The 9671-nt window shown below is 32.9% G+C and overlaps 1 long non-coding RNA gene across 1 annotated transcript; it reads right to left on the reverse strand.

The window, feature by feature from the left end:
- Nucleotides 1–1207: 1207 nt before the first annotated feature.
- On the reverse strand, nt 1208–4387 carry LOC143047500 (uncharacterized). The gene is made up of 2 exons (XR_012969582.1): nt 3100–4387; nt 1208–1596 (listed from the first exon to the last, which is right to left on the reverse strand). It is a non-coding gene; the product is annotated as an uncharacterized LOC143047500 (long non-coding RNA).
- Between the last annotated feature and the right edge of the window lie 5284 nt (nt 4388–9671).

Genomic DNA, 9671 nt, shown 5'->3' on the forward strand with positions numbered 1-9671 from the left:
CAGGGACACGGATTAACAACCAGGGTATGTACATGGTCGTAACGGATATGTCGACGATAGTTGAACATATCGAAAGTAGAACTTTTTCTATTTCAATTTCAATCATTCAAGACACGTTGTTTTCAATTCACAAATTAATTCTGATTGCATGGTAAATGGAACAAAAACGGATGTAAACATAGATCTGAGAACCAGAAACAATTGAAATCTGTCGGTAGCAAAATAACAAACAAAAAAAAACTAGAGGCTCATAGAGCCTGTATCGTTTACCCAATTTTACTTGGATTTTGAAATCATATAAAAATATAAAATTTGGCTACAAAGTAACAAAATTGCCCAGCACCTCATTAAGAAAGGAACATTTATGCTATGTTTGCTTTCATTCAATTCAGTGGTTCTATGTTAAACCAAGTCCCCTGCTGGAAGCCATCTTGGATGATGGATTGGCTACAAAGTGACAACACTTGGTCAGCATGTCATAAGGAACATTCATGCTATATTTGACTTCATTCCATTCAGTGGTTCTCTAAAAGAAGACATTTGTATGTATTTCCCATTGGGTCCTATGTTAAACTAAGTCCCCCGCTGGTGGCCATCTTGGATGATGGATCGGCTACAAAGTAACAACACTTGGTCAGCACCTCATAAGAAACATTCATACTATGTTTTGTTTATTCCATTCAGTGATTCTCTAAAAGAAGGCATTTGTATGCATTTCCCGTAAGGTCCCATGTTAAACTATGTCTCCCGCTGGGGACCATCTTGGATGATGGATCGGCTACAAATTAACAACACTTGGTCAACATCTCACAAGGAACATTCATGCCATGTTTGGTTTCATTCCATTCAGTGGTTCTCTAAATGAAGTCATTTGTATGCATTTCCCTTAGGGTTCTATGTTAAACTAAGTCCCCCTTCTGGCGGCCATCTTGGTATGTTTTGTATTTTATACTATTATTTCTCTGTTTGTCTTTTTATTTTTTAGCCATGGCGTTGTCAGTTTATTTTCGATATTTAAGTTTGACTGTCCCTCAGGTATCTTTCACCCCTCTTTGGTAGATAACGTTAATTACAAAATGCATTTCTGCAAGTTTAGAACTGTTCGTTACATTAAATATCCAGGAGTATAAATGCAAAAACAGATCACACCAGAACAACATAAACCATGCATGACAAACTCAGAGTTGAACCCTAATATAAAAACATATTAATTTATAAATATCAATTTTTAATACAACTAGATTAGTATAAGAATGATAGTTCTGATATTGTAAACACAGTACTTATGGCACACTAGAGGACTAACAAGCATCAATTTAGAGTGTAGACTATTACCAAAAAAAAAACAATGATAACCTTACTCAATTATCCGTCATTTGTTAACTTCCTGAAAAATGGTTTCGATTTATAAAAATGATATGGGGTCTTATATTGCGGGTACTTATAATTTGATTTGAATCCATAGTACTTTTTCTTATTTTCTGGTAAATCATAGTTTATCAAATGCTCTCTTCCATAAACTAATCCCTGCACAGGGTCATGTCTTTCCATGTAGTCGTCCATTGTATTCCATCCTCCACCGACTGTGACTATTTGCTGAAATAATGACTGAAAGTATTAGTAGTCGTAAATGACAGTAAACTTGAAAGCAGTAGTTTCATTGACTTTCAACATAGCTATTTAAAGGATCATGTTTGTCAAGGTGCACAAGTAAGCGTCAAATATTTGGTTATTCTTCAGAATTTTTTTTATAAAATAATTCCTGGGTTCAGGTTTATAAGTCAATGTATTACATCATATAAGTCATAGACATCCAAAAATCATAGCTTTATGTTTTAGTTGTTTAGTTTTTAATGATAACACCGTTGGATTTTCCCGTTTGAATTGTTTCACATTTTGCCCGAGAACACAGTTATTTCGTAGTGTATTTCTTTCAGACAAATAACTATCGTTTTTTTCGACTTGTAAAAAGGCAGATCACAGACAAACTTGGTACTGGTAAAAAATTTCGTTAAAATACAAAAAGGTAGCTTTTCTAACAATTTAGAATGCTGTGCATATGTACAGATAAATATCAACTACTGAAGAGTCTGAACACAGATCAATATATTTTATTTAATTGCAACCATTTCGATTGAACCGCAACAGATGTATCTAAAAGTTTACTGACAAACTTTTGTAAGTACTTGTATTGTCTTTTAAGATATGTTCAGATTAAAATGACCGTTTGGTTTCAAAATCGCCTACTTGTAAAACAAGCCGGCTTGATCTACAAAACGGTACACTAAAAACTGCGTTTGAGTAACAGGAATCCCTTTTGAAAACCGCGAGTGATTTTGGGTGCTCCGGAAGGGCTCAATAGTACTGTTTCATGTGTTTATGACAAGCACATATTAGATTGATTGATTGATTGATTGATTGATTGTTGGTTGCTTAACGTCCAGTGGCAAATATTTCATGCGTATTCAGGAAGGATAACAAGTTCACAATAAATACAATAGGTAGGTTGATTCAATAGAAGGCCATCTGGGATGATGGTCGGGGAAATTTGGACTGCCACTGGAAAATGAGGGTATATTGGATAGGGACAGAAATTTTGCTTTGCAACAGGCCACCTACGGACCCCTCAAAGAGTTGTTGCAAGGGTTCTTAACGTGCAAAGAGCGTGGCATTCTCTTTACACGAGGCATCGAATTTAACGTCCCCCTTCTGACCGGACGTGACTGCAAACTTGATACATCCCGCACAGCCAAACGGGCGCCCCTACTTCGGCAAGCGTTTTACTGCCGGTCGGAAGAAGACCATGTGACCATATTTCTATACCCCAGTCACCCTTGGGGTTGCAGCACATATTAGAAGAGATGCACCCGTCAATGCTTCAATCGATGAAATAGGATGAGATTGATGCTTCATATACAGCAGTTTGAAAATATCCGCTATCATATGTCACACATATATCCTGTGCAGAATCATAGCGTTTTATTTATTTTAATTTTGAAATTAATGTAGTGGATGTTTTCGTGATTCTATTTAAAAAATGTGAAATCTGATTTTACTTTACTTTTTGGATTTTTCTCTCATATTTTTTTAATTTCTTACCTGTGGTTTAGATACGATGTTAGGTTTAAAACCGTCAAATGAATCTGGTTCAAATGATTCGAAAGATGACTCTGCGGATTCGGAAGGTGACTCTAATGTTTCTGTAGGTGGCTCTACTGTGTCAGTAGTTAGTGTCGAATCTATATATTTCTGGCTTTCTTTTTTATGTGACTCCGGGTACAATGATTTAAAATCGTTAGTAATTAATACTTCAATGTTGTCCGGTGATTTGTTTCGCGGTGATAACAGCGTTGGTGGAGTTGAAGTTCTTGAAGAAGATATGTCAAGCGGAGGTATCACTACCTGTGGTTTTGTTTGAGTTAGTTGATTTTGTCTCTGTTTCGACTGCGACTGTATAACATAATGGGTTGTCATCTGACAAGAGACGTTGCGTGTTTGCGGACTTACATATTCCTGTTTGAAGTCTATATGTTCCTGTCTTCGAATTTTTTTTTCATTACCTGCTTGTTTTTTTGTAACATACCTAATAGGTTGCTTATTGCGTAACGGTATTCTCTGATTAGACTGCGATTGTATGACGTAATGTGTTGTCATCTGACAACGAACGTCGCGGGTTGACGGATGTTGCATGTCATACTGGGGTAATTTTGTCTTATCAGCTGCATGTTCTTTTGTAACATATCCAGTAGGTTTCTTTCGATAGCTGTTCCTAGTAACATATCGAAAACTTGTTTCGTCAGATTCTGACCGTAAAACAATCGTTTCCAGTTCTTCGGAACTTGGTCTTCTAACTAGTTCTTCATCTTTAAACGTTTTTACTAGTTTTTCACTAGAATGTATATCTTCTGTATCTGAATAAACATTGCGTCTTCTTCCTTTAGGAGAATATCGAACACGTGGTGAAACTTTTATTCTAGATGAACTCACCTTTCGCTTAGATCTCGAACGTTCAGCCATTTTCTCATTATCCTTACGTGTAAATTGATTACAGCGAGACACATATGTTGATTGTTTCAACTCAACTACATGATTTGTTTCGTTTGTTCGTGTTTTGTTTTAACTGTTTGTTTATATTTTTTGCTCTCACTGCATTATAGTCATGTGTATTACTATCTATATCAGCTCATCACAGTCTTTTAAACCTTGTCACAAATAAAATTACCTAGTAAAAACAATCCCCGCACGTTAAAAGTTCACAGCGACTTTTTATACACGTTTTTTTAGTTATAATACCTACATATATGTCCATCCGTTGGGCAAGGGTAAAGACTTATTCCCTAGTTTCCAGTCTAGTACACAAATACAATGTTGACACACTGCTAATGTCTTTTCGTCACACCCTTGAAACCGTAATGTTTAATACCCAATTACACCAACCTTTAGAAAAATAAAAATAGTTAGAACTTATATTCTTAACGAATATGAATAGCTATTTAAATCTACAAATCTATCATTGAATCAATGAAGATCATGGTAAGTTTTAAAACTTAAAATTAGATCTTCATTTTAAATTGTTTAATTGCGTGCAGTGATCAATCTTGAAGGTTCTTTGCTGTTAGAATAGATTGAACACTGATAGCTTTTATAAAGCTCGTCCAAATTTGAAGTAATTTACATTTGACAAACATATTATATAAGGCATTGACTATACAAACTTTTCACAGAATATGAAAAACATAAATAAATGAAAATAATTGCAAAGGTAATTAAGTCTTTCAAAATATCAGCACAGTATAAGTATAAGAACATTTTATTTTTTTGTAATCTGATTAATAAGTATAACATTAAGGTTTATACGTTATTTGAAAAAAAAGACTTCGTTCTTATGTTGTACTGTTATACCACTGTCCCAGGTAAGGGGGAGGGTTGGGATCCCGCTAATATGTTAAACCCCGCCACATTATTTATATAGGTGCCTGTCCCAAGTCAGGAGCCTGTAACTCAGTGGTTGTCGTTTGTTTATGTGTTACATATTTGTTTTTCGTTCATTTTTTTTTACATAAATAAGGCCGTTAGTTTTCTCGTTTGTCTTATCGGGGCCTTTTATAGCTCACTATGTGGTATGGGCTTTGCTCATTGTTGAAGGCCGTACGGTGACCTATAGTTGTTAATGTCTGTGTCATTTTAGTCTTTTATGGATAGTTGTCTCATTGGCAATCATACCACATCTTCTTTTTTATATTGTAGTAAATTACTTTTATAAACAATTTCACAGGAATACAATTTAAATGTGAAATTCTTTAATTGTTTATGTTATTAGTACTGGTTTATTGTTACAACTAGTACATGATTTTGAAATATCTGAATTTAATAAAGTTTTTCAGATAGTCATTTGCTTACATGTATATTACGTCAGAATGACACTTTTTCAGAGAACGATTGAAGATAAAACCTAGTGTCCAAAAATTAAACCACAGAACAAAGAAGACCTTGAATCATTTAAAGTAATATAGATCAAGACAAACAAGCAATACAATTTTAATCGCTCGATACAATCAGTAATACCGAAACTATTGTTAAACATGATATTGAAAATTTTAAACAGTAGCATTTATGTATTTAACATCTACAAGTCTAGCATAATCCAGTAAAGATCTCACCTAAGACCTTCCTGTATAACATGTTTTAGTTTTGAAATCCAAATAATAATATTAACTGGTATCAACATGATTAACTTAACAAATGGCGAGAACGGAAAAACTCCCAATACAACTCATCGAAATCTTCTCATTTTTGCATTTGAATTAATCTGATCAAGAAAAAATGACATTGATAAACACAGCAAATGTTTTTAAGGATGTTCGATACTCTGTTCCAAAATAACAAGGTTTTAAAAAGACTATTATATATTGATAGTACATAAATAAAGAAACGAAAAAAGGATAAAAAGTTAGGGGTCCGTGTGCTTGTTTTCGAGATATAAGCCATTGAAAATTTGGCGGGAAATAATTCTCTTTAGACTTTTCATATATTTAACATTGTCGTTCAAAAACGGTGAAAAAATATCAAGGATTTTATAAGATTTTCAAAGATGACATTTTAAACTATATTTAATGAAATAATGGAAAGAAAAGTAGGAGTTAATGGGAAAATTATTTTAATGGCACAACATGGATAAAACCAGAGGATTCCGAATATCTGTTAAAAATTCAAAAACATGAGGAGCGAACTTCCTTAAAACAGAACAAAACAAAGGTACAAAAAAGGTTTGGTCTGCAATAATTAAAAACAAATAAAACAAATCAACCTGTGTTGCAACAGATGGAAATGAATAATACCATAATTATAAAAACTCCTCCCAAGTCCAACCTCAAGAGAATAACATGATCGTTCCCTAGTAACACGAAAATAACGTTTCGCATATCCTTAAGGACAATTACAATCAAAACCAAGGAGTAAAACTGAATGCATCGCTAAACAAAACTGTTTTTTAAATTAATTAACTTGTCTTGCTTTGTCAGAGTACATAAAACAAATTACTTTTTGTCTACTTAAGATCGTGGGATGAAAACAATCATAGAAAGTAACAATTTCATGAATATATTGATTACATAAGAACTTTATTTTACGATGAAAAGAAAGTTATATATGGTTGCCTGAAAATATCGAGTAAATATTTTAAATGCACTATCCTATGTTGAGCTAACTGAATTATTACCTGAAGTGCATTAACCTCAACCATTATCATTTCAGCTTTGTCGTGTGTATAAAAAGAAGTCTAGGGTATACAAACAAGTTCATTTTTAGAAAATGGTCTCTGTGTCTTTTACGTAGCTTACATGAGGCACAAAGTTGGAAAATCATGTAGTCTAATGAAGAAATCATATTTCGTTTAAATTCTGCAATATTTTCCTTCTCTTACATGATTATCATGATTGTGCAAAATATGAGACATACGTAACGCGCACACATATAACAAATTAACGATGCTTCCCTCAAATATATATACAACAGAAAACATAAACTGGGTATACAATATTGTTACCTGGACATTCCCTGTCCTTCAGTTATAGCAATAAATCCGTTAACCTGAATGTGTGGGATGAATAAATTAATATCCGTTTAAAGAGGTTAAGAGGGAATGTTTCATTAAATTAATCATGTCGGACAAGTAACCTTTTCTATGTATTGAAAACATATTTTTTTTCAATATTATAGAATTTTCATTCAAGTGAAAGGTTAAGCTAGCTATAAAACCAGGTTTAATCCTACATCTTCAACATTAGAAAATACATGTCCCATGTCAGGAATATGGCAGTTATTATCAACTCGTTCGATGTGTTTGAGCTATTGATTTTGCCATTGGATTATGGACTATTCGTTTTGAATATTCCTTGGAGTTTTGTATTTTGTTATATTACTTATTAGGTAAAAAGAAAATCATACAAATACTGAACTCCGAGGAAAATTGTAAACAGAAAGTCCATAATCAAATGGCAAAATCAAAAGAACAAGCACAACAAACAAACGGATAATAACTGTCCTATTCCTGACATGGTACAGCTAAATGAACAAGGGATCAACGTTTAAAAGTTCGTTTGTGGTTTGTTACAAGACAACACGCATATTCCGTGTAAAATAATCTTTTCAATTAAGATTTTATATTTATATTATTCAAATTTGTAGATAACATGAACATTTCTTTGACTGTGAAAAAAGAGACAAAAGATACCAATGAACATTCAAAATCTCTACTTCTATCTCATCCAGCCTTATTATTCAGTTGTATTCCTGTCGTCCAGATATAGTGTATCTACATAAATGATTTATGGTTCAAGATGACATTAGATTCCTTTTAAAGTTTACTAAACAAAGTTTGTTTTTCTAAATATAAGTGTAAATACAAAAAAAATCACTTCATAGCTACAAAAGGTGCGTACTAAATCATTGCTTAATGAATGGTAATGCATGAGCAAATAAATATCAAATTTTGCTGAAGAATAAAACTACCAATGTGCACATATAACGCTTGAATAGAATGTTTCATTGAAATACCCCTTTTGAAAGTTACAAAATTCAAAATATATATAAATATATGAAAGAACGTAGGAACTTGTTGCTTTGATACCTATTTTACGCATATTTTTTTCACATAGAAATGAGTTTATTCCATACTTATTTTCAAAGTGATTAAAATGTAGGATGAATTATTCAAACTTAAGGACTCTCATTCATAGATTGATCAAATCTAACAATAAATATACTATGATGTAAATCCAATATAACATGGAATATATACTAGGCATAATATGAAAAGACAATACGACCTTTATGTAATACTGTGTCAAGGATCACGGATATGTTCTTATTATCTTAACAACAATCCCGTCTTCATTTTCAACAATTATGTCTTTACGTAACTTGTACATATAATGAGAAACATAATAAAACATGGATTTATTACCCTTAAGAACCATATATCATCCCAGTGTTTAATGGAGTTCATGTTGCTAAGTCATCAGCTCCCTTATACTGTACTTTGACATGGCGTTTTCCGTTTGTTTCTTGTTTACTCCTGATTATGGGATCTTTCGACTCGTTTTTCCAAACATGAAATCCTACCGTAGACGAATTGTAGGGTTATATCGCTTTAATCGCTACTGGAATCTTTTACCCAGCAATACAAACTATTGATGAAATAAATACGCAGGCACATATAAATGGAATGTAAGTGGTGCCAATTTTTACAACTAAATACTTTTTTAAATTTCAGGTATTCATTAACTTCATCCACAAATGTGTCTAAATAATTCATCTTGACAATGTTACTGACTGAATATTGACCATTTTTATCGACATATATGATTCAAGGAACTGTTACAGTATAAATATTATTTGCGTTTAGTCAATCTTAAACCTGAAATATAAATTGCTGATGACTAGGCAACATGAACTCCATATAAAACTAGGATGATTAATGGTGCTTAAGGCTAAAAAGTCTTCGTCATATATGTTTCAAAACATCTGCTAAAAACATGATCACTATCCGAAATGGAGTTCTTTATGACTAGTTTATTTATTATGTCTGTTTAGTTCACGCATCATTGTAAATATAACGGAATTTGATGAGACTGTCATCAAAGTGAGAGGTTTAGCGCTTAAAAACCAGATTAAATCCACCATTTTCTACATTTGAAAATGCCTGTACCAAGTCAGGAATATGACAGTTCATGTCCATTCGTTTTTGATGTGTTTTGTCATTTGATTTTGCCATGTGATTATGGACTTTACGCTTGGATTCTCCTCTGATTTCAGTATTTTTGTGATTTTACTTTTTATTGGGTAATGACATATACTCCCGTCCAGTGATAAAGCACGATTGGAAACATAAACTTCAATGCCAAGTCAAACTTTAATGAGGGGTCTGTAGGGGCCATGTTTTATAAAACAAAAAGTTTTGCCCTATGCGAAGTCTCACATAGCCAGAAATTAGTAGTGGTTTTGCTAATTAATATTCATAATATGTAAATGAGAATTGTACCACGTGATAGTACTTTGAACTGGACTGGCTTGATAGGCTTGATATCATTAAAATCTTTAAAACACGGATATTAGAAATTGCCCGTCACAGAGTCCTTATTTACAATCACTTTGATATTTCCGTAAAGTTG

Source organism: Mytilus galloprovincialis, chromosome 10 (genome assembly GCF_965363235.1).
Source record: "Mytilus galloprovincialis chromosome 10, xbMytGall1.hap1.1, whole genome shotgun sequence".
Classification (NCBI taxonomy): domain Eukaryota; kingdom Metazoa; phylum Mollusca; class Bivalvia; order Mytilida; family Mytilidae; genus Mytilus; species Mytilus galloprovincialis.